Source organism: Bubalus kerabau, chromosome 12 (assembly GCF_029407905.1).
Source record: "Bubalus kerabau isolate K-KA32 ecotype Philippines breed swamp buffalo chromosome 12, PCC_UOA_SB_1v2, whole genome shotgun sequence".
NCBI classification, from domain to species: Eukaryota; Metazoa; Chordata; class Mammalia; order Artiodactyla; family Bovidae; genus Bubalus; species Bubalus kerabau.
In genome coordinates this window covers 85,435,355-85,459,824 of record NC_073635.1, presented here as the reverse complement: position 1 = coordinate 85,459,824, position 24,470 = coordinate 85,435,355, and the positions used below count along the sequence as shown (strand labels likewise).

The 24,470-nt window shown below is 40.3% G+C and overlaps 1 long non-coding RNA gene across 2 annotated transcripts; it reads left to right on the top strand.

Moving 5' to 3' along the window:
- Window positions 1–14,980: 14,980 nt before the first annotated feature.
- LOC129624750 (uncharacterized) lies at window positions 14,981–15,989 on the top strand. 2 transcript variants are annotated; one of them, XR_008701143.1, is made up of 2 exons: window positions 14,981–15,396; window positions 15,708–15,989. It is a non-coding gene; the product is annotated as an uncharacterized LOC129624750 (long non-coding RNA). The 2 variants fall into 2 exon arrangements; XR_008701144.1 differs by having other exon boundaries at window positions 14,981–15,432.
- The last annotated feature ends 8,481 nt before the right edge of the window (window positions 15,990–24,470 follow it).

Genomic DNA, 24,470 nt, shown 5'->3' with positions numbered 1-24,470 from the left:
GGTTGCCATTCCCTTCTGCAGGGAACCTTGCCCACCTGGGGATCAAGCCTGTGTTTCTTGCATCTACAGCATTGGCAGGTGGATTCTTTACCAACAGCGCCACCTGGGAAGCCCATTTTATTGTTGTTTTTCAGTCAGCCACTCAGTCACATCTCTTTGCAACCCCACGGACTGCAGCATGTCAGGCTTCCCTGTCCTTCACTATCTCCTGGAGTTTGTCAAACTCATGTCCACTGACTCCATGATACCATCCAACCATCTCATCCTCTGTCACCCTTCTTCCCTTCCTGCTCTCAAACTTGCCCAGCAGCAGGGTCTTTTCCAGTGAGTTGGCTCTTCAAAATATTGGAGCTTCAGCTGCAGCATCAGTCCTTCCAATGAATATTCAGGGTTGATTTCCTTCAGGATTGACTGGCTTGATCTCCTTTATGTCCAAGGGACTCTCAAGAGTCTTCACAACATCACCATTCAAAAGCATCAGTTCTTCAGTGCTCAGCCTTCTTTACGGCCCATTCTCACATCCGTACATGACTACTGAAAAACCATAACTTTTACTATATGGACCTTTCCCATAACTTACAAGAAAGCTTTTCAGTGTAATATTCAGAAATCCAAATTTTCAAGAATGTATTATGGAATTCTGATAAATGTTATAAATATGAATTATTTTGTCAGTATTCAAATAGATGTGATAATGCTATATCCAAAATCAGTTAAGTTGCCCATGTCTGCCTAGCATTCTCATAGGGTGTTATCTGTCAAACAGGGCCAGGTGGGAGATGGAATAAGAACACACAACTCTTGCCCCGAAAGGAGAGTCTGCAGTTTAGCACTGGACTTGGGAGAGCATTGTGGGCTCAGACTGTCCTCTGTCTCACCATACCTGCCCCCACCCATTCCCAGGCTTGATGTCCTACCTGTGAATCTTTTCTTCATATACTTCCCACAAACATTTTAGACACCAGGGACTGCCTGAAATTCATTTTAAGGAAAACAGTACTGGAGATACCAACTCTCTCCCTGGACCTATCAATTTGATATTATCTTTAGCTATTTGCTGAACTTCTTTGAGATGTCAAGTACTATAAAAATTACAAGATGCTACTTGTGAAAAAGCATTTTATAAATTGTTAAGAGCTACTGGGATACTTGTTATTCTCATGTAAATGTTGTTTTCTTACAGCATGTGAATTTAAATGTTACAAACAGAATTTTTAACTATTTTTTGTTTAATTACTATATAACATGGAAAATCGTGCTTCAAAAAAACAAACAAAAAACCAAAGTAATTTAGTTTTTCTACCTTTCACAAAAGCCATGCAATATATTTTGAATGGTCTTTATGCCAAAATTTGGAGATATTAGTCTTAAGGCACACATTCAGTGATACATCTTCAGTTCAGTCTCTCAGTGTCCGACTCTTTGTGACCCCATGGATTGCATCACACCAGCCGTCCCTGTCCATCACCAACTCCCAGAGTTTACTCAAACTCGTGTCCATTGAGTCGGTGATGCCATCCAACCATCTTATCCTCTGTTCTCCCCTTCTCCTCCTGCCTTCAATCTTTCCTAGCATCAGGGTCTTTTCCAATGAGTCAGTTATTCGCATCAGGTGGCCAAAGTATTGGAGCTTCAGCATCAGTCCTCCCAATGAACTTTCAGGACTGATTTCCTTTAGGATTAAATTTTGCTTTTCTCTTCAGTGTGGTGGGAGAGTGGATTCTTAAGCTAAAAATGAACAGTGAGAACTTTTCAGCAAACATTACAGGAAGTCTAAACTCTTCTAGAATTCACAGGGACAAAATGACCATTGGGTAGAGGTTTTGGTGAGCACTCATTTTTACCAGTAATGAATGCAAGCCCATCTAATATTGTTTCTCAAAACAAGCAATTTTGTCACATTTTCTGATGAAGATAGAGCTGTCCTCTCCTTGTTTTCGTCTTAATAATGTTTGCAGTCCAAATGGTGCTGAGTTGGAGAATAGCACCCCACACACTTGTGTACCTGTAGGCTGTTACCGCGGATTGCTCTTCTACTGTGACTGGGTGCCCTGTCCTGCTTACCTTCCGCTTCTGTCCCACTGAGGTTAGCCAAAGTTCACGTGCCTTGTCAGTTAAGTTTCTAAACCAGATGAATTATATTTTCTATAATTGAGCTAACCACAGTTAATTGCCTAATACCCTATGCCCACACTAACTGAAAAAAGAATTAATTGCTTGGAAAAGAATGCATTCTGTATTTCGGTCACATCCACACAATCACACTAGAACAAAGTGACAAATAAAAGCACTTCCGTGGTGACCAGAACCAATGCTGCAGCCGGTGGTGGCAGCGGAGCCAGGGCTCAAATTACTAAAGCCTTTTTACCTCTTTTGGGTGTTTTCTAAGGTTATAAACTGAACTTCTTGTTAAAGCTAGCCAAATTATGTATTATTATTTTTTCCTTTCATCACACAAGAAAATAATTGTAGGTGACCTTTGGCAAAGGTTTAAGAACAATTTAAGAAAATATTATTTGCAAAAGAAGGCTAGATTTTTTTAATTGCAAGTTTTTACTATTAATGATTCAGTCTTGCATTTAAAAAATTTTTTATTTCCTAGTTAAGGTATAACACCAGGCCTAAGATTTTCCTAAAGTCTCTCTGGAAACCTGAAATACATATACAAATAATTTGGCATTTACTATGCCAATTTTATTAGGCTTTTCCCCTTAAAGAAAGCTGAGCAATGAAGAATTGATGCTTTTGAGCTGTGTTGTTGGAGAAGACTCTTGAGAGTCCCTTGGACTGCAAGGAGATCCAACCAGTCCATCCTAAAGGAAATCAGACCTGAACATTCATTGGAAGGACTGATGCTGAAGGTGAAGCTCCAAATACTTTGGCCATCTGGTGAGAAGAAATGACTCATTGGGAAAGACCCTGATGCTGGGAAAGATTGAGGGCAGGAGGAGAAGGGGACAAAAAAGGATGAGATGGTTGGATGGCATCACCGACTCAATGGACATAAGTTTGAGCAAGCTCCAGGAGTTGGTGATGGACAGTGAGGCCTGGCATGCTGCAGTCCATGGGGTGGCAAAGAGTCAGACACAACTGAGCAACTGAACTGATACTGAATTTTCCCTTTATACATGAAGGAGTACCAGTACTTTATTTTACCAAGGCTGTATATTGTCACCCTGCTTATTTAACTTATGTGCAGAGTACATCATGAGAAATGCTGGACTGGAAGAAGTACAAGCTGGAATCAAGATCGCCGGGAGAAATATCAATAACCTCAGATATGCAGATGACATCACTCTTATGGCAGAAAGTGAAGAGGAACTAAAAAGCCTCTTGATGAAAGTGAAAGTGGAGAGTGAAAAAGTTGGCTTAAAGCTCAACATTCAGAAAACGAAGATGATGGCATCTGGTCCCATCACTTCCTGGGAAATAGATGGGGGAACAGTGGAAACAGTGTCAGACTTTATTTTGGGGGGCTCCAAAATCACTACAGATGGTGACTGCAGCCATGAAATTAAAAGATGCTTAGTCCTTGGAAGGAAACTTATGACCAACCTAGATAGCATATTCAAAAGCAGAGACATTACTTTGCCAACTAAGGTCCGTCTAGTCAAGGCTATGGTTTTTCCAGTGGTCATGTATGCTTGTGAGAGTTGGACTGTGAAGAAAGCTGAGCGCTGAAGAATTGATGCTTTTGAACTGTGGTGTTGGAGAAGACTCTTGAGAGTCCCTTGGACTGCAAGGAGATCCAACCAGTCCATTCTAAAGGAGATCAGCCCTGGGATTTCTTTGGAAGGAATGATGCTCAAGATGAAACTCCAGTACTTTGGCCACCTCATGTGAAGAGTTGACTCATTGGAAAAGATTCTGATGCTGGGAGGGATTGGGGGCAGGAGGAGAAGGGGACGACAGAGGATGAGATGGCTGGACGGCATCACTGACTCGATGGACGTGAGTCTGAGAGTACTCTGGGTGTTGGTGATGGACAGGGAGGCCTGGTGTGCTGCGATTCATGGGGTCGCAGAGTCGGACACGACTGAGTGACTGAACTGAACTGATGATAATAATGCCATGAATTCCAAATTTCACTATCTAATTATAAGTGGTACATTTAAGAAAAAGACCAAAAGCTTTGAATATATCATCTCTCCCTAATACACTCTACCAAATTTGCTAAAGTTAATACAAAGTTAAACAAGAAAACAAAAGCTTAGGTAATCAATTTAAATATAATCGATAATCAGATCAATCTCAAATAATCTTGTGTTGGCAATATAAAATAAATATGGACTTCCTAACTCCTTGAAGCCATTTCTACTGTTAAATCACTTAGTCAAATATGTTTTCGTCTACAATGTTAAGAATTCAAAATGCAGTGCTTTAGTAAAGGCCAGGGAAACCCAAATATATTTGCTATACAACAGAACTTCCAACATATTTGATAAACCCGTAAAGCACAATAAGCATGTTCATGAATAGAATTCTATTCAAAATTCTAATGTGAAAAAGTCTGCCTATAAAACTGAACAATACTAGGGAAAAAAACCATGAAAAAGAAAATCTTGTTTGTCATCTCCAAGGTCTTTCCTCCCCACCCCCCCGCTTTTTTTTGCCTCTATAGCTTCCTCATCCTGCTTCCCCATCAATCTTAGATAAGCTTAAATTGATATTGGCTATTTCAATATTTATTTACATGTATGAAAAGTTAACCAGAAAAAAATTATGGTGTCAGTCAAAAGGAGTCTTAAAATTTACCTAGGCAGTCTAATTATCCATATCCCTCACTCTGTTTCTTTAGGATCAATTATTAAGAGTTTTCTGAACTTGGAAATTTGAGTGCTTCTAAAATAATTTTGTTTTCCTCTATGCTAACCATGCCTGTAGATACAGTTTATTTAGGCAAAATGAGCTACAACTGCAAAGTCTCTGAAAGGAATCAAGAGTAATGCCAAGTCATTTAAGAAGGCTGACTAGAAAGATGGACTTGTCTCTGTACCTCTCCATCCTTCATCTTGCACATAACGCTCTGTGCTCCCTCGGTCCTCAGCACTTTGTTAATCCCTCCACCTGGAACGTGGCTGTCCCGAGTACCATCATCAGTTTTCTCTTGTGTCCTTCAGGTCTTTACTCACATGTCACCCTTTTGGTAGAACTCACACTTGTTGTTCAGTTGTTAAGTCATGTCCAACTCTTTGTGACCCCATGGACTGCAGCACACCAGGCTTCCCTGTCCTTCACTCATCTCCTGGAGTTTGCTCAGACTCGTGTCCATTGAGTCTATAAGGCTATCCAACCATCTCATCCTCTGTCTGCCCCTTCTCCTCCTGAACTCAGTCTTTCCCAGCATCAGGGTCTCTTCTAACAAGTTGGCTTTTCATATCAGGTGGCCAAAGTATTCGAGCTTTAGCTTTAGCATCAGTCCTTCCAATGAATATTCAGGGTTGATTTCCTTTAGGATGGACTGGTTTGGTCTCCTTGCGGTCTCAGGGACTCTCAGGAGTGTTCCCCAGCACCACAGTTCAAAAGCACTCATTCTTCACCACTCAGCTTTCTTACGGTTTGATTCTCAAAGATGTACATGACTACTGGAAAAAAGCATAACTGTGGCTATACGGACCTTTGTAGGTGAAGTGATATCTCTACTTTTTAATACACACTGTCTAGGTGGGTCATAGCTTTTCTTCCAAAATTCACATTGCTACCCTATTTTCAATTGCATTTCCACAAACACATATCCTGTCCACTTTCCCTGGCAAATGGTATGTTCTATTTTCTTTGTACAAGCTGAGCTTATCACCTAGCAAAAGCACATAAAGTTTAATGGATAATTAGTACAAATGAATCAAAATGTTAAAAACTGATAAAGCTTCTTTTATGTTGAAGAGACAGCTGACAGTAATTTTCTAGAAAGCTGAACCCTTTCTGATACTTGAAAGCACATTAAGGAAGTGATCTCCTTTTCTACTTGTGTCTCCTAGGATAAATAAAGGCTCACTGGGAAGATTTCCCAAAGGAAAGATGGTAACTAGTGTTTTGGAGGAGGAGGAAAATGTTAAGTAGAACAAGAAGAAGTGGCAAGCAGGGACAAGAAATATGAGGTGTGATAAAGTGAGAATAAGTGTTTGTGAAATATGTGAGATGAACTGGGATACAGGCTTCAAGAGAGAAGACACGACTGGTGGGGAGAGGCCAGTTGTTGAAGTATTTAAACTCCCCATCACAGCTCTCCTAGTGTGATGCAATGCTAGTGATTGCTGATTGAGGCTACATTTGCTCAAGGTGATTGTATAATTACACCAAATTCACATTCCTGATTCAGTTTAGTCATCACACCCTGGCTGACAACATGCAAAGATAAAGGAGACTGATGTACCACAGAGCTTCTTACAGCCTGTGGTCGCTGCTGGCGTGGCTTTTCACTTGACTCAGCCCTTACATGTCAGCTTGAATAGTCAAAACAACATCCATTTTTGGACAAGGATTGATGAAGGCATTTATTTAAAAAAAATATATATATATATACTTTTTTTTTTGGTTCCCTCTCATCTGCATTAGAGGTTTTCATAGGTTCCCAACAGCTTGTCATTGGGAAGGTGTTACCTATTGTGTGTGTATTAGTTGCTTAGTCATGTCCGACTGTTTGTTAACGCCATGGACTGTAGCCCACCAATCCCCTCTGTCCAGGGAGTTCTCCAGGCAAGAATCCAGGAGTGGGTTGCCATTTCCTTCTCCAGGGGATCTTCCCTACCCAGGGGTCAAACCTGGGTCTCCCACATTGCAGGCAGATTCTCTACCATCTGAACCACCAGGGAAGCCCCACCTATTATGTATCTGTTGCTTAATAAGAATCAAGTCCAGAGAAGAAGGGAACACATTTAAGGCTTAATAATCCCTGGAGAAGGCAAAGGCAACCCACTCCCGTGTTCTTGCTTGGGAAATCCCATGGACAGAGGAGCCTGGCAGGCTACGGTCTGTGGGGTCCCAAAGAGTCGGGCATGACTGAGTGACTAAGCACAGCACAGCACAACATAAACACTGGAAGGGCTTCCTTGGTGGCTCAGATGGTAAAGAATCTGCCCACAATGCAGGAGACTGGGGTTTGATCCCTGGGTCGGAAGATACCCTGGAGAAGGGAATGGCAACCCACTCTAGTATTCTCGCCTGAAGAATCCCATGGGCATGGCATTGCAAAGAGTCAGAAAAGACTTAGCAGCTAAACAGCAGCAGCACAATGTAAAAGTACTCATTGATGAACAGTATAATGCAAAATAACTCCAGATTTTCAAATTCAGTGGATTGGTTCTCCTGAATGTCATGTTATTCTTATTTGCTGAAGGACTCTCTTCTGAGCTTATCCTTCAGAACAAGCTGCGTGCAGTGGAAAGGTACATTTTTGTCTGAATAAGCTTGCTCTAATCCCAAATGATATTTGTGTGAATCTGCTCTCACACTGCTATTAACTTATTAGACAATTAAAATATGGCGAATGAAGTGAAGGTTGGAACTTACCTCATGTAATTTCTTTTAATTGTTTCTACTCACACCTCTGCCTTCCATATACAAAATTCTTAAAGTCTATAGGGATATCTTAGTACATATTTATGCAGATCGCTTTTTTATTTATGGAAGGGGATAAGCTCATTCCCCCAGGTGGTTGTAAAACTGCAATTTCACTTTGACATGATACAAATTGGTTTAGAGAAAACAAATTATTCTACAGTCTTTGGAAGCTGAAATGATGCTGCTGGAGCATAGTAACAAGATAAATAAATCTAGAAGATGGCAAATTGTATCTTTCCAACACTTAGATGGGTCTGTCCAGGATCATGCCTCTGAATTTAGGTCACTGATTTTTATCCAGAGATGATTTTTGACTTGTACAAAAGAAATGGAAACCAAGAACTACCTTAAAACAGGCATTGGTTTATATTCTTTTGAAATGTGTATTTACACAGACCATGAAATAAAAATATTTGCTCAAGAAAAATGTTGTCTTTTTAATGCTGGTCTGAATGGCCTACCTAAAATAAAATTTTTAGGAGTGAATAAATAGTTTTTGTGACTAAGTCTTCTCCCTAGCCTGTCCTATAAACAGGGGATACTGGAGCATGGACTAACACCCAGAGTTTAAGAACTTACTTTATTGTTTTGGGTAAAATTTTATTCAAGGCTTACATATATTCATAAAAGTACTCAAATGATAAACCATAAGCTCTATGGATTTTAAGTGAACATAGCTAGCATGCCAATAAAATAAGACATTAATAAAATATTCCTAAGTCCCAGAAGGTCTTCTTGTGACCCCTTCCAAAGATTCTGTCACCTTAGATCTTGGGCTAGTTTGGCCTATTCTCTAGAAATCAACAGTTTCAGGCAAATTGTCATTATTTAGTCACTAACCACAGTGTATGCTCAGTCAAGTCTGACTCTTTGTGACCCCATGGACCATACATAGCCCACCAGACTCCTTAGTCCATGGTATTTTCCAGACAAGAGTACTGAAGTGGGTTGCCATTGCCTTCTCCAGGGGATCCAGGGATCCAACCTGAGACTCCTGCATTGGCAGGTAGATACTTTAGCACTAAGCTACCAGAAGTCCTTCAGGCAAATAGTGTCAAATATTTTAGAAGATTTTGCATGTGAGTTCACATTCTCCTGGGATTCCCTGGTGGCTCAGACGGTAAAGAGTTTGTCTGTGGTGTAGGAGACCTGGATTCGATCCCTGGGTCAGGAAGATTCGCTGGAGAAGGGAATGGCAATGCACTCCAATATTCTTGCCTGGAGAATCTCACGGACAGAGGAGCCTGGCGGCTACAGGCTACAGTCCATGGGTCGCAGAGTCGGACACGATCAAGCGTCTTCACTTTCAGTTTCCCTTTTCACATTCTCCCACTTACCATTCGTTAGCCCAGATGTTTCAGCGGAATCAGAGAAAAGTCGACTGCTTCAAATGAGTTTTAACAGAAGGTCCCCTAGAAGTTAAGGATGTCACTCAGGTTGTGCTTTGATGACAGCCACATCACCCATTCCACAGCTTTCCCCCATAGTGTTTTGGCCAAACATTATACGTAATAGAGTAAAAAATTAAATCACACCATGGTCCCCTAACATGCAGCAAAGAAAATAGGATGTGGAAACTGGCAACAAGCTTTAAAGATCAGAGAAGAGGGTAACACTATTTGGGAATGACGTGTAGTTAGAGAACATTACGTCACAGCACATTAAAAGAGATGGATTCAGTCCGTTCAAACATGACATTTATTTTTAACAATTAGTATTCTATTCTCTGTAAATCATGCCCAGCAGTTTAAAGTGCTTTAATGAACTCTTACTGGAAAGTGACTATTTCAGGAGGGTATAATGACTTTTAATCACTTCATCCAAGCTCTTAGTAAGAGAGACTGTCAGGAAATGTTTTTGCTTTTGTTATAAAAATAATTGAATTTCCAACCGGAACAAGAAATTTGTCAATATATAACATCCACTGTCTTAATCCCTCTTCTTTATTCTCCTTCTCACTCTTCTTCCCAGTGTATTATTGATGAATTCGAACAATTGCTGATTTTTCACTCAGAATAAGCTGAGAAGGAAAATAACTTCTAACTAAGCAACTACTGAGTTCTTATGGTAGTTCTTACGGCAGATACTCAACTCAGCATCTCAGTTAATCCACTCAAAAACTCAGCGAGGCAAACACTATATCCATTTTACAACTGAAGAAATTGGAGTTTAGGAAAATACCCAATTTACTCAGTATCATCTTTGCAAAACTGTCAGAGAAATAATTGAAACATAAAGCCATTTGGATGAAAGATGATGTATATAGTATTTAAGGCTAAGTATTAATATTGCACAGAGTACGTTGGTTGGTAAACTTTCATCTCTTCCAAAGTGAAACATACATATCTAGTATTGTCAGGGTGTAACTAGTAATCACCGTAGATGACAGTCTCTTTGGTATCTTCGATTACCACCCTAAGACAGCCTCCATAAGTTAGTTTAGGGTTCTCAAAGTGTGCTACTTAGACCAGTTTTATCAACATCATCTGTGAGCTTGGTAGAGACAAAGTTAGGAGCCTCACATTGAATCTCTGGATTTCTGAGCCACTGGATCCAGAAAACTATGTGTTTCCAAGCTCTTGAGATAATTGTTATGCATGTTAAGGCTTGAGAGCCAATGATGTATTTTTAAAAGCATGAAATATAGAGTTATACTGGGTAGCTTTGTATCCTGGTTCGGCAGAATATTACTTATGTGACATTGATCAACGTAATTAACCTGTCTGAGTCAGTTTCTCCATCTTGAAGTCTGGATAATAATAGCACCTGTATGTATAAGGTTGGTTTGAGATTTATATAACATATATAGAAAAATGCCAGGCTTGTCCTGTTGTTAGTCGCTCGGTCATGCCTGACTCTTTGCGACCCCATGGACTGTAGCCTGCCAGGCTCCTCTGTCCATGAAATTCTCCAGGCAAGAATACTGGAGTGGGTAGCCATTCCTTCTCCAGGGAATCTTCTGACCCAGGGGTCAAACCTGAGTCTATTGCATTGCCAGGCTCATAGTAAGCATGACACAAATAATTAGAAATAGACATATTTTTTTTGAGCATACAAGCTAAATGAATTGATATCAAAAGCATTCACTCAATAGCTCAATATTTTGGAATAATTTATTTTAATAATGAAATCTAATAAATATTGTTTTTCACTAGGAATAAACATTCTTCTTTAAATTTGTTTCACCATTTTAAAATATATAAAACAGAAAAAGAAAGGCTATGGTAAGCTCATATAAATATGGTACAGTAAATTACACTGTTTTATGAAGATGATTTCACATGGAATTCAAAGTAGATGCAATTAGTGCTACAAATTAGAAATAGCAAATGATGATTTAACAAACACATGATTTAACAAACAAATCAAAGAAGAGAAAAAAATTCAGATGAATTTAAATTGCTCTATATACATTTAATCTTGTGATAAGTAATTCTCAAGAGAAAGCATAAAATGTTGTTTTTCGTTTCAAAAAGTAGGACAGCTTGGAAGTTGAGAACAATTATTGTAGAAGCTAGCATTGTTAATGAAGATAATTAATAGAATCCATAACATGTATTTAAATATGTGAGACGAGCATCTAGTGTAATTTTCTCTTTATATACAATGTCAGTTTTAATGAAAGTTGTTCTATATGGTTGCACCTGAGTGTGAGTAATCATATTTGTGATGTCAAGTTGGCCTGCGGACTGATGCAAAGGTTCCCAGCAAAGAGCAACAGATGGTGTGTAAATACCAAGCCAGACCTATACACTTTTGGGTGGAGGGGGCTATGTTTAAATAGTTTCATGTTCGCAGCATGAAGTGAGGGTATCTGCTGAAAAAAAAGAAAACTTCTTTCCTCTAATCCATATGCACCAATTAAACACACATCATTAAACAGCAAGTGTCTATGTCAAAGTATGATATGTGGAGAAATGAAGGGGAAAATTCAACAGACACAAATTTGTAATTCTCTATCAATTCCAGTTTTGTTCAGCCTCTAAGTCCAAGTCTCTGGGACCCCACGGATTGCACCCTGCCAGGCTTTCCTGTCCTTCATTATCTCCTGGAGTTTGTTCAAATTCACATCCATTGTGTCAGTGACGCTACCTAATTCCAGAGGAAACAGCAAAACACAACAGCAGTCCAATTTTTAACATCATTCTTCAGGATAAAGTGCTTTCCCATGTTTTCTCTTAAATGATTCTCACTATAGCACCAGGAGTTAGATAGTGCTGGTTTTTTTTGCCCTTCCCATTTCATTGTTCAGAAAACAAAGTGTTTGAGAATTTACATGTCATGTCCAGGGTCATATAACTATTAAGTGGCCCAGGTGGAAAAGTGATACCTACTTGGATTTTGTCCCCAAATCTTTGTTCTTACTATGCCACACCCTCTTTAATCATTTAATTCACTTTCTGTTAGAATTTAAATTTTAATGAAGCAAAAGTGAAAGTGAAGTTGCTCAGTCATGTCCAACTCTTTGCAACACCATGGACTGTAGCCTACCAGGCTTCTCCGTGCATGGGATTTTCCAGGCAACGAAACTGGAGTGGGTTGCCTTTCCCTTCTCCAGGGGATCTTCCCGACCCAGGGATCGAACCCGGGTCTCCCACATTGCAGGCAGATGCTTTACCGTCTGATCCACCAGGGAAGCCTGAAGAAAAAGTGAAGGGTTTCCACAGTTAAAAAATACTGATTTTGTAATTGCATCAATAAACATGGAAGGTTTACTTCCACACCATAAAGGAAAGTGATCTCATCATTTTACTAATTTTTTTTTTCTGGTTAGATATCTACATATTTTTAGGTAGGTTCACTTTTTGAAGAGGGATTATCCAAACTCCTTATTGCCAAATTCAGACTTAAATTGAAGAAAGTAGGGAAAACCACTAGACCATTCAGGTATGACCTAAATCAAATTCCTTATGATTATACAGTGGAAGTGAGAAATAGATTTAAGGGCCTAGATCTGATAGATAGAGTGCCTGATGAACTATGGAATAAGGTTTGTGACATTGTACAGGAGACAGGGATCAAGACCATCCCCATGGAAAAGAAATGCAAAAAAGCAAAATGGCTGTCTGGGGAGGCCTTACAAATAGCTGTGAAAAGAAGAGAAGCGAAAAGCAAAGAAGAAAAGGAAAGATATAAGCATCTGAATGCAGAGTTCCAAAGAATAGGAAGAAGAGATAAGAAAGCCTTCCTCAATGGTCAATGCAAAGAAATAGAGGAAAACAACAGAATGGGAAAGATCAGAGATCTCTTCAAGAAAATTAGAGATATCAAGGGAACATTCCATGCAAAGATGCACTTGATAAAGGACAGAAATGGTATGGACCCAACAGAAGCAGAAGATATTAAGAAGAGATGGCAAGAATACACAGAAGAACTGTACAAAAAAGATCTTCATGACCCAGATAATCACAATGGTGTGATCACTGACCTAGAGCCAGACATCCTGGAATGTGAAGTCAAGTGGGCCTTAGAAAGCATCACTACAAACAAAGCTAGTGAAGGTGATGGAATTCCAGTTGAGCTATTTCAAATCCTGAAAGATGATGCTGTGAAAGTGCTGCACTCAATATGCCAGCACATTTGGAAAACTCAGCAGTGGCCACAGGACTGGAAAAAGGTCAGTTTTCATTCCAATCCCAAAGAAAGGCAATGCCAAAGAATCCTCAAACTACCACACAATTGCACTCATCTCACATGCTAGTAAAGTAATGCTCAAAATTCTCCAAGTCAGGCTTCAGCAATATGTGAACTGTGAACTTCCTGATGTTCAAGCTGGTTTTAGAAAAGGCAGAGGAACCAGAGATCAAATTGCCAACATCCGCTGGATCATGGAAAAAGCAAGAGAGTTCCAGAAAAACATCTATTTCTGCTTTATTGACTATGCCAAAGCCTTTGACTGTGTGGATCACAATAAACTGTGGAAAATTCTGAAAGAGATGGGAATACCAGACCACCTGATCTGCCTCTTGAGAAATCTGTATGCAGGTCAGGAAGCAAGAGTTAGAACTGGACATGGAACAACAGACTGGTTCCAAATAGGAAAAGGAGTTTGTCAAGGCTGTATATTGTCACCCTGCTTATTTAACTTATATGCAGAGTACATCATGAGAAACGCTGGACTGGAAGAAACACAAGCTGGAATCAAGATTGCCGGGAGAAATATCAATAACCTCAGATATGCAGATGACACCACCCTTATGGCAGAAAGTGAAGAGGAACTCAAAAGCCTCTTGATGAAAGTGAAAGTGGAGAGTGAAAAAGTTGGCTTAAAGCTCAACATTCAGAAAATGAAGATCATGGCATCAGGTCCCATCGCTTCATGGGAAATAGATGGGGAAACAGTGGAAACAGTGTCAGACTTTATTCTTCTGGGCTCCAAAATCACTGCAGATGGTGACTGCAGCCATGAAATTAAAAGACGCTTAGTCCTTGGAAGGAAAGTTATGACCAACCTAGACAGCATATTGAAAAGCAGAGACATTACTTTGCCAACAAAGGTCTGTCTAGTCAAGGCTATGGTTTTTCCTGTGGTCATGTATGGATGTGAGAGTTGGACTGTGAAGAAGGCTGACGCCGAAGAATTGATGCTTTTGAACTGTGGTGTTGGAGAAGACTCTTGAGAGTCCCTTGGACTGCAAGGAGATCCAACCGGTCCATTCTGAAGGAGATTAGCCCTGGGATTTCTTTGGAGGGAATGATGCTCAAGCTGAAACTCCAGTACTTTGGCCACCTCCTGCGAAGAGTTGACTCATTGGAAAAGATTCTGATGCTGGGAAGGATTAGGGGCAGGAGGAGAAGGGGACGACAGAGGATGAGATGGCTGGATGGCATCACTGACTTGATGGACGTGATTCTGGGTGAACTCCGGGAGTTGGTGATCGACAGGGAGGCCTGGCGTGCTGCGATTCATGGGGTCGTAAAGAATTGGACAGGACTGAGCGACTGAACTGAACTGAACTGAACTGATCCTCTTCTGTTGGATATGAGGGGTTAAGGTCCCCTGCTGTGAGCAGACAAGGCACCTGTGGGACCCAGTCCCTGGGCAGGACAAGCCTGGGCTGTTGCTTGTCAGGTCTCCCCAGGAAGCCACCCACCACAGGAGAGCTCCTGAAGCCTGACTTGAGGAAACCCTCCCAGGCTTCTGAAACCCCGGGTTCCATGTGCATAACTAAACCTTTCTTGGATCTGAGATTCGAGGCCAATGCCCCATCTCTTGGTATCTGGCATTTTGTTTGGCCGCATTCTTATTCCCTGTGTGCCTGAGGTCTTATTTAGTCACGTAGCAGCACTCGGGCTGGCTTGATGCTGCCTCTGACCTCTTGGCGCGATTTGGTTTTCCATTTAGCTTCATTCCCTGGGAGGGACTGTTGCGGATGAGGGGGAAGCTACGGACCGTGTGTGACCTCATCATGTATGTATGCTGAAGCCCTAGTTCCCGATACCATGGAAGTTGGGCAAAGGGTCTCCAGGGGATGATTAGGTTTAGGTGAGATCACCAAGGTGGGGCCCTCATCAGTAGGATCAGAGTTGTTGGAAGACATGTGAGCAGTACAATCTTTCTGTCAGGTGAAGACACAGCAGAAGGCATCCATCTGAGAACCAGAAAGAGAGCCCCCACCAAGAACCAAGCGAGTCAGCCCCTTGATCTGGGACTTCCCAGCCTCTGGAATCAAGGAAAATATGTTTCTGTTGTTTAAACCACCCAGTCTCTGGTATTGTTGTTATAGTAGCTTTAACTAAGGCTGGGCAGTAACACGCGGGAGCAGCACCCAGGACACTGTTTTGTTAGCGACTCCACTGCTAATTAACCCTTCCTTCGAATCCTGAGAAGAGCTGGTGGGTGCAGCTGAGGGTGGAAAGAGGCTGTTGCAGGTGATGAGAAAAGGAGGGTAGAGACAAGCTGCAAGAAAAACTAGATGTTTAAATTAGAGAAGAGTACAGCTTTTGAGGACTTTAAATCTACCTCTGATAAACTTTCTAGATGAATCTTAAGTATTCTAATTTTGAAAATTTCTGTGATCATTATAATACTGTCATCTATTTCTGTCAAAAAGCAATACAATGGCAATTATATGATTTTCTAGCTAAGGAAAAAAATCTAATCACATCCATTTACGTGAATGTATTTTTGTTTCACTCAACTCAAGCTGCATTATCGAGCTTCTCTGAAGAACTGAATCCTTCTTCAAGACAAATCCTGCAGGCAGATTGGAGGGGAGATAGATGTTTTGCATTGAAACACCCGGGGGTTTCGGGAAAGAATGCTACCTACCACTCTGCATTCACATTGATATCAAAACTGGCATGCCAATGATTATCTGTCCTCTTCCATTTTAAACTAGAGAATTCAGGTATTGTATTGTCATTTTTTTTTCATGTGGAATGTTATGCTTTCTGATGTTTATAAAATTTTTCATCCTTGCTTTTTAGCTTCATGTGGTCTCCATATTTATATCAATAGTAACATATTTATATCAATAAATAGTAATATTTGATCTAAATAGTAATATTTATATCAATAGTAGCAGCTTTTGTATTAATAACATTACTGCCAAAGAGCAAATTAACCTAGTTTAATCACAGAGTGTGGTTACTCCTAACTCTAATGCTAGGGGATCCCATGTTTCTCCCTTACTTGTAATTACGAATCCTGTGGATTGTGACGAGTAGTCTAGAAGAAATTTAAAGAAACTTTAATCATATTTTGCTTTGTCTACAACTTATTTGGCATCTTAATAGCTTATATTAAATTCCAGGTCAGTCCTGGATTCTTGTAATATTCATATTGCAACATTAAAGAATCGAAGATGAGTTTAAAAAAATGTTCAGTGTCCAGTTTGTACAGATGAAGATACTACAATCACAATAGCAGCACTGTTTAGTGTGACACAGTCATGTGGAAAGATTTTGGATAGAAAAATATTGATCCTGGATCAATAAATCTGTAGAGCTTAAAAAGCAGCATGCTTAAAAGTGTGAGTAGCTATAGACAACTTCTATTGATTAGGCTTGGCAATGGTGAATTTACATGCATTATTTCATTGTCTCTGTCCTTTGAGATCCGCATTTTCTTGGGCACAGTTTACAAAGAAGGAAGATACGTCTCAAAGAATTGTAGTGATTTTTCCAGAATCCTACAACTAAGAAATGATAGAGTTTAAAGTTAAACCCAGGTCTTTGCAACTATAAAGCCCATGTACTAAACTCCAGTATTCTCTAACTTATTTGCCAAACTGAACTCTGGATATGCTGCAAAGAGTTGTAGTTTGTTAAATCAGTTTGAAACAGTCATATTAGGAGTTTCTGGAATGACATTTTTTTGTGAATGGAGGAGAGATTAAGTTATGAAGTTTAAACTGAAACATATAATTTAATTCCTATTTGTGCAGCTTACAACACAAATGTCAACCTGGAGTATAATTCCATGACCTCAACTGCAAAGGGTGTATAAACAAGCTCATGGCATAGAGAAATGACATGGCAAAATGAAATGACAGAAAGTGCCAGATACTTTTAACCCAGTGTGTGTACCAAAACCTGGCAAAGTCTGGGCTTTCCATTTATTTCTTATTTTGCTTATTCTTCTGGGAAAAGACAAGACTGACTCCTGGTTTTTCCACTGAAAACAAAACAAAACACAGGATGAAAATGAACACTTGTTGCCCTTTCTTACTTTGGTCCAACTCAAGTTGTACTGATGTAATCCATTTGTGTGTAACCACAAACACAAGTCCTCTACATGGAGTTAGTGTATGCGTGCGTGCTTGAGTTGTGTCCATCTGTTTGCGACCCTATGACCTCTAGCCCTCCCAGGCTCCTTTGTCCACGGGATTCTCCAGGCAAGAATACTGGAGTGAGCTGCCATGCCTTCCTCCAGGGGATCTTCCAGCCCCAGGGATTGAACCCACACCTCTTATGTCTCCTGCACTAGAAGATGGATTCTTTACCACTAGCGCCACCTTGGAAGCCCATATGGAGTTAATGATGCTCCCTTGATTCCAGGGTCTCTTCAGCTTTTTAAAGTAGTACCATAGTTCTCCTAATAGGTTGTAATAAGAACTTTGAAATGATATTTTGCTGTTCCCCCCCCCCCAACACACACACACATCTTTGTTTTATATTCCGTTGCTAAAATTCTGTTTTTCTGCCGAATTTCCTATAATCCTAGCCCTCCCAAATCTTTCCATTGACTTTCCTGCTCTTAGTACGCACAGTTGAGATAACATTTCTTTCAGGATTCTTTCATTTAATGAGTACTTTTTTTTTTTTTTTTTTAGCATCAGTGCCGTGTCAGTCTCCTGGCAGCTGGTAACATGCAGACCTCCTAAGGGAGTCACACTGAGTTTTCTCTTGTGCCCCATACTTGCTCGTCCTCCTAACTTCTCTTCCTCCCAACCTCCCTTCCTTCAGTTTCACACCCATCTGCCACCCACTCTCCTCGCTTCACCTGGGATCTTGTTAACACCCAGAAATTCTCCCATCTCTGAGCGACAAAGATCAGTATCTGGAGCCAGAAAAATCTCACCATCTTGCTCTCCTTTTTAGGATTCCCTAATGCCTATTGCACAACTTCGGACCTTGTTTTTTCCCTCCCTGCTTCTTCTTTCCTGTTTGTCCAGCTCCATAATTTGATCCTTTCCTCACAGCATTCTTTAGGAACATTCCTCCCCATCCTCCAACTCCACCCCTTCTTTCTTTAGCTGTTCTTTTGTGAATCTCTTGGCCATTACACAGGGGACTCAGTGTTCTTAGACCCGCATTGTCAGAGGGAGCTGTGTGGGAGAAAGAGACCGTGCAGACTGGGGTGGGGGGCATCAGAGGCACAGGGCTTCCAGCTTCAGCTGGCCTCCTCATGGTTGTGCCTCGGCTGTGGAATAAACACCCGCATCCTCAGGGTTGTTCTAATTCACACTCATTTCTCTAGTCTCTTCTGCTCCAGTTTTCCCCACACGTCTTGCTTTCCAGCTGCGTTAGAAGGCTTCTTCTTCCCCAGACAGGCCATTTGTCTCCGAATCCTCCACCTCCTAATCCTTCTTTATTTTATTCACCTGCCAGACATTTTCTCATCCTGCAACACCCAATCAAATGTAAATCAAATCAATCAAATCTCTATGTAACCCTAACCTTTTCTCTTGGGCGGAGGCAGGGAGCCTCATTGTGTGTTCTCATAATTTCCAATGCATAGCTAAAACGTGGAGCATGTCTGCATTGTGTGGGAACACCTAGATTTCAGAGTGCTCAGAATTAGAGATAGGGCCTATGAAGGGCATACACTGGAGAGCTCAGTAGGAAAGGAAAGTGAAGTCACTCAGTCGTGTCCGACTCTTTGTGACCCCATGGACTGTAGCCCACCAGGCTCCTCCGTCCATGGGATTCTCCAGGCAAGAATACTGGAGTGGGGTGCCATAACCTGATAGATATTGGGGGAAGGGCTTTGTAATCGACAGGGCTTCCCTGGTGGCTCAGCCAGTAGAGAATTTGCCTGTGATGCAGAAGACTCGGGTTTGATCTCTGGGTTGGGAAGATCTCCTGGAGATGGAATGGAAACCCACTTCAATATTCTTGCCTGCAGAATTCCATGGACAGAGGAGCCTGTGGGCTACAGATCATGGGGTTGCAAAGAGTCAGATGCAACTGAGTCACTAACACTTTCACTTTGTAATTGACAGAGACCGTACTGATAGAGACTGATGTTTTGAAATGCAAGACTTATGGAACTAAAATAAATTTGTTAAATGCAAATTTGAATTCAAGATGGCAGACCGACCGTGTACACATGACCTGACTTTAGTTGGTGGTGGTGTTTATAACTATTAGATCTTTTTTAGTAATAGTGTTAGCCTTCTGTGTGGAGTGGTAGGTGGGAATTAGACATCCCCTTCCTTACAGTCTCAGACAGAATTCTGCTGTACATGCAGTCATGTATCATCAAGCAGGGGCAAAATCAATTGCACTAAACTTAATGTTGTCACTCTCTGTTTGTTTTTTTTTTTTCCCATCCTCTACTTGCACAGAGTGTAACATGTTTACTCAAGCCAGAAGACAAAAGATGCTAAGGGCAAAATTCAGCCTAACTTAGAGTCAGATAGTTGTATCACAATCATTGAATCAGCAGCTGGATACAAAGTCATTTCACAACCACATCTTGGGTACCATTACTAACTGTTTCATCTCGAACCTGTTAGAAGCTCTCACGCTGTTCCTGAAATGGGAGGGTGTATATGTGGTATTTCTAGGCAATCCACTAATATCTTGAACATTAGTGTTTAGCCCATTGAAATACATCATATGTGATCAATTATATTATCTAACCAAGCCTCATCATAGATAAAAATAGATGGCATGTTTCTGCCACTCATGGTCCCACGCTTCTGATTTGAAGAATTCCTAATAGTTAATCATCCCTGGATATGAGTTCCTGATTAGATCAATGATTTCCTCAGAGCACAGGTCAAAATTAATATTTGGTTGAAACTTATGAAATTACCATTTTAGGTCAAAAGATGTTAAATAGTGTTACAGGTCAAATGGCTCATACTTCTGTATCACATTGTCTATAATGTTTTTGAAAAAAATTAAAACAAAAAACTCTCAGTTAGCCCTACTGTTTCATTTATCTATTGTGGGAGAATAAATTGCAATAAAACTTACAACTTAGAGCAGCCATTGTATCATACCTCACGATTTTGTGGTTCTGAATCTTGGGAGGGGCTCAGCTGAGTTTCTTTCCTTTCTGTGGTAGCTCGGTTGCATTTGGCTGCCAAAGAGACTCCTCTGTAAGGCCCAGCTTGGCTACTTTCACATATCTGGCACCTAATAAGGATGGCTAGAGGAGATTCTCAGTAGTGCTGTTCACCGGGGTCCACGGGTGGCTTGTCCACTATGGAGATCTAAGGACAGTCAGGGTTGAAAATTCCTTAAGAGAGAGAAGGTGGACGTTGCCATTTTCTCAAGGGCTGAACATAAAAATGGGCACAGCTTTATACTTACCACGTTCTGTCCATCAAACCCTGGAACAGAGCTTGCTCATAGTCAGTGCAAGGGGACAGCTGTGACCCCATCTTCTGCTCCCGCTCTGCTATAAATGAGTCAGTCTTCATGTCTCCTCTCTCTTCTGAAAGCTTGTCCTTCCTTAGGTTGCTTAGGTTGTAGGCTATTTGGTCTCCTTGAAATCTTAGCTTTCTGAGGGACTCAGGAATTAATATGATTTCATAGTAAGTTCAACTTTTTCTTCTTGTTAAGGTGCTAGTCACAGGCGTTCAAATTCTACATCCTAGGTGGAAGTGGAATTCCTTGACTTTAAAATTTGTATCAGCAATTCTACATCCTAAACAACTGAGGAAATCTCTAAGTAAATTATCTTTATATACTTTCTTGAAGAAATAGCTTGAGAATATATTTCAGCAAAACAAAGAGAAAAAAAAAAACAAGACAAGAATATGTGGGGAGCCAAGAAATGTTAGTTCTATCCTGGGAGCTAAGTGATAGAGGAAGGCTCAGAATAATTTTCAGCAAGAAATCAGTGGGTTCAGATGAAAACAAGGTCAGATATTAAAAAGAATGTGTGAGATACAGCAAACTAAATACATCCTACATAGAGGGTGGCCAGGGGGGTTGTTGATCTGAGTTTTTAATGATGCAAATAGTTTGACTAATGAGTGGCACATTGTCGTTCAGTTGCTCAGTCGTGTCTGACTCTTTGTGACCCCATGGACCGCATCACAGAAGGCTTCCCTGTCCATCACCAACTCCCAGAGCTTGCTCAAACTCGTGTCCATCGAGTCAGTGATGCCATCCAACCATCTCATCCTCTATCATCCACTTCTCCTCCTGCTTTCAATCTTTCCCAGCATCAGGATCTTTTCCAATGAGTCAGTTCTTTACATTGGTGGCCAAAGTGTTGGAGCTTCAGCTTCAGCATCAGTCTTTCCAATGAATATTCAGGGTTGATTTTCTTTAGAATTGACTTGTTTAATCTCCTTGCTGTCCAAGGGACTCTCAAGAGTCCTCTGCAATGTCACAGTTCAAAAGCATCAATTCTTCATCACTCAGCCTTCTTTATGGTCCAACTCTCACATCCATACATGATTACTGGAAAAACTATAGCTTTGACTAGATGGACCTTTGTCAGCAAAGTAATGTGTCTGCTTTTTAATGTGTTGTCTACGTTGACCAAAACTATTCTTCCAAGGAGCAAGAATCTTTTTTTTTTCATGGCTGCAGTCATCTTCCACAGTGATTTTGGAGTTCAAGAAAATAAAGTCTGTCACTATTTCCATTTTTCCCCTGTCTATTTGCCATGAAGTAATGGGACTGGATACCATGATCTTGGTTTTTCTCAATGTTGAGTTTTAAGCCAGCTTTTTCATTCTCCTCTTTCATCTTGATCAAGAGGCTCTTTAGTCCCTCTTTGCTTTCTAGCATAAGGGTGATGTCATCTGCATATCTGAGGTTTTTGATATTTCTCCCAGCAATCTTGATTCCAGTTTGTGCTTCATGTAGCCTGGCATTTCACATGATGTACTCTGCATATATTTTTATACATCACTTTTCACCTTACCCTATGCTCCAAGCACTTCTTTCATCTTCCCAAGCAGACAGTGAGCTACCTATTCATCTTCTTAATTATAGCTTAATAGAAGGTTGTTTTTGACAGTAAATTAATTTAGTCAGTTTCCTGATAAGTATATGATTTTATTGACATGATATTTTAGGAAACAAGATACAAAAATTAAACTGTAATAGTTTATACAGCAAATAATTTTTCTTCCCAGTCTTAAAGCATGGATTTTCAAGGACATATTTAATTTCATAATCATTTAAAAAAGTGTTGAAAATTTTGCTGAGTTGGATGTGAATGAGGCTGATATTGGGATGTTGTGGGTTTGCCAATAGAAACCTAAGACAGTAGAAATATAACCAATTTGATTCACATGTGGGATATACAACATGGCTCATCTGAACACAGAATATGTTTTAAAGGCATTCTGATCATTAGCTAAAATAGAGCCAACTTTAAAATTATTCTGCAGATCAGAACACTGAGTCACACGTGTGTGTATGCGTGTGCTCAGTCGCATCGGACTCTTCGTGACTCCATGGACTGTAGCCTGCCAGGCGCCTTTGTTGGTGGACTTTTCCAGGAAGGAGTACTGGAAAGGGTTGCCATTTTCTACTTCAGGAGATATTTCCGACCAAAAGATCGAACTTGTGTCTCTTGCATTGGCAGGTGGATTTTTTACCACTCAGCCACCTGGGAAGCCCCAAAGAGTGAATAAATTAGACAAAAATTAATCACAGTTAGCCTTATCAATAAGGACAGATGGATTATTGTGTGTCTCCAGCAGGGATGCTCTGAGAAGGACACAGCTTTGCAAAGCAGTGTCATGACAAGGATGTGTAACCTGAAACGCATCATTAGGAAGCATGGATATCATGGAAGATGCTCACGGCAGTATTTTAGGATAATCCTTATTTCCCAAGTTTCCTTTATTCATTGAAATCTGCCCAAACACTTGGCATCAAACTCAGCATGTAACCTCCTGCCTTAATTTTTTACTTAGTAGGTCTGAGTATGGGCACCCCCGTTTAAATGATCTTGAGCAGTGTAAAACCTAGGTATTTACTTTGCAGTCCAAAATGCTACATTTCATCACATCACACCAGTATGTGAGCACTTTGAACTATTCTTTTAGAAAACTTGAAACCCTCCTTTGTGTTCGTACCTAAACCAAGGAAGATTTTTGTCTTATGGAGTTTATTTTTTTCATACAGGTCTTTAGGTTTGAGAAAATAATGATATGAAGGACAGAAATGATCATTACAAATTACATATTTACCATTATTTTTAGAGAAGATGTTTGTATAAAGGATTTGGAACAATAACATGTTATTGGCTTGAAATTTGTGTAGAGTTTTGCCCCAGAATGCAGACACTCTTCCAAACACCTGAACAGAAGGCATCCAAATTAACAAAGTGGTGCTTTCTCGGCCTGGAGAAGGCGATGGCACCCCACTGCAGTGTTCTTGCCTGGAGAATCCCAGGGACGGGGGAGCCTGGTGGGCTGCCGTCTATGGGGTCGCACAGAGTCTGACACGACTGAAGCGACTTAGCAGCAGCAGCCGCTTTCTTGGCCAGCCTAGGAATTTTCCTCTCCTGTTCCCCTCCTCCTGTCTTCCTCTTGCGGTCTTAATAACAACAGAAGACTAAAATTCATCTTCACTCTACTTAATATGTGTAACCAGCTGTGATTTTATTTTTGATGCTGCCACATGAAAAAAATTTTTTTTCCTGAGCTATAGGTGTTAATTGGTATCTTTGTATCTTGCTAATTAAGTTCTAGCAACACCTTCTCCCTCTTCCTCGTTTGCATTTAATGAGCTCCCTTGTTGTATTAATTTATTAGATAATTAGATAAAACAAAAAAAAGTTCAGTTTCTTTAGGAATGGCTTTGGAAAGTATATCTTAAATATTCAAAGACTGATAAGAATGTATACATTATGAGAAAAAAATTCAGCTCAGGAAGAACTACACTTAATGTCAGCTTACACACTCATACTGACATTTTAATGATGTGATCATTAGGGCATTTATTTAAAAAAAAAAAAAAAGATTGATTCAAAAGCTCAGACAGCAACAATTAGTTTGATGTAAGCAAAACAGAATCACATATGGTACAACTCAAGGAGCATTCCAGAAACCTTTGCAGTATTTAAGCACAACAAACAAATTAACAGTTAAGCAATGTGCCCTCTGGACTCTAATTATCATTTGTATTTGCATGTTCATTTTCTTTCAAAAATTTATTTTAAGCCATTGGGCAGGAATGAAATTTTTGCTGTTTTTTTATGGTGCCAGAACTGACTTGACAAAAGAAGAATGGAAAAACCATTGGTGTGCCTTGAAACT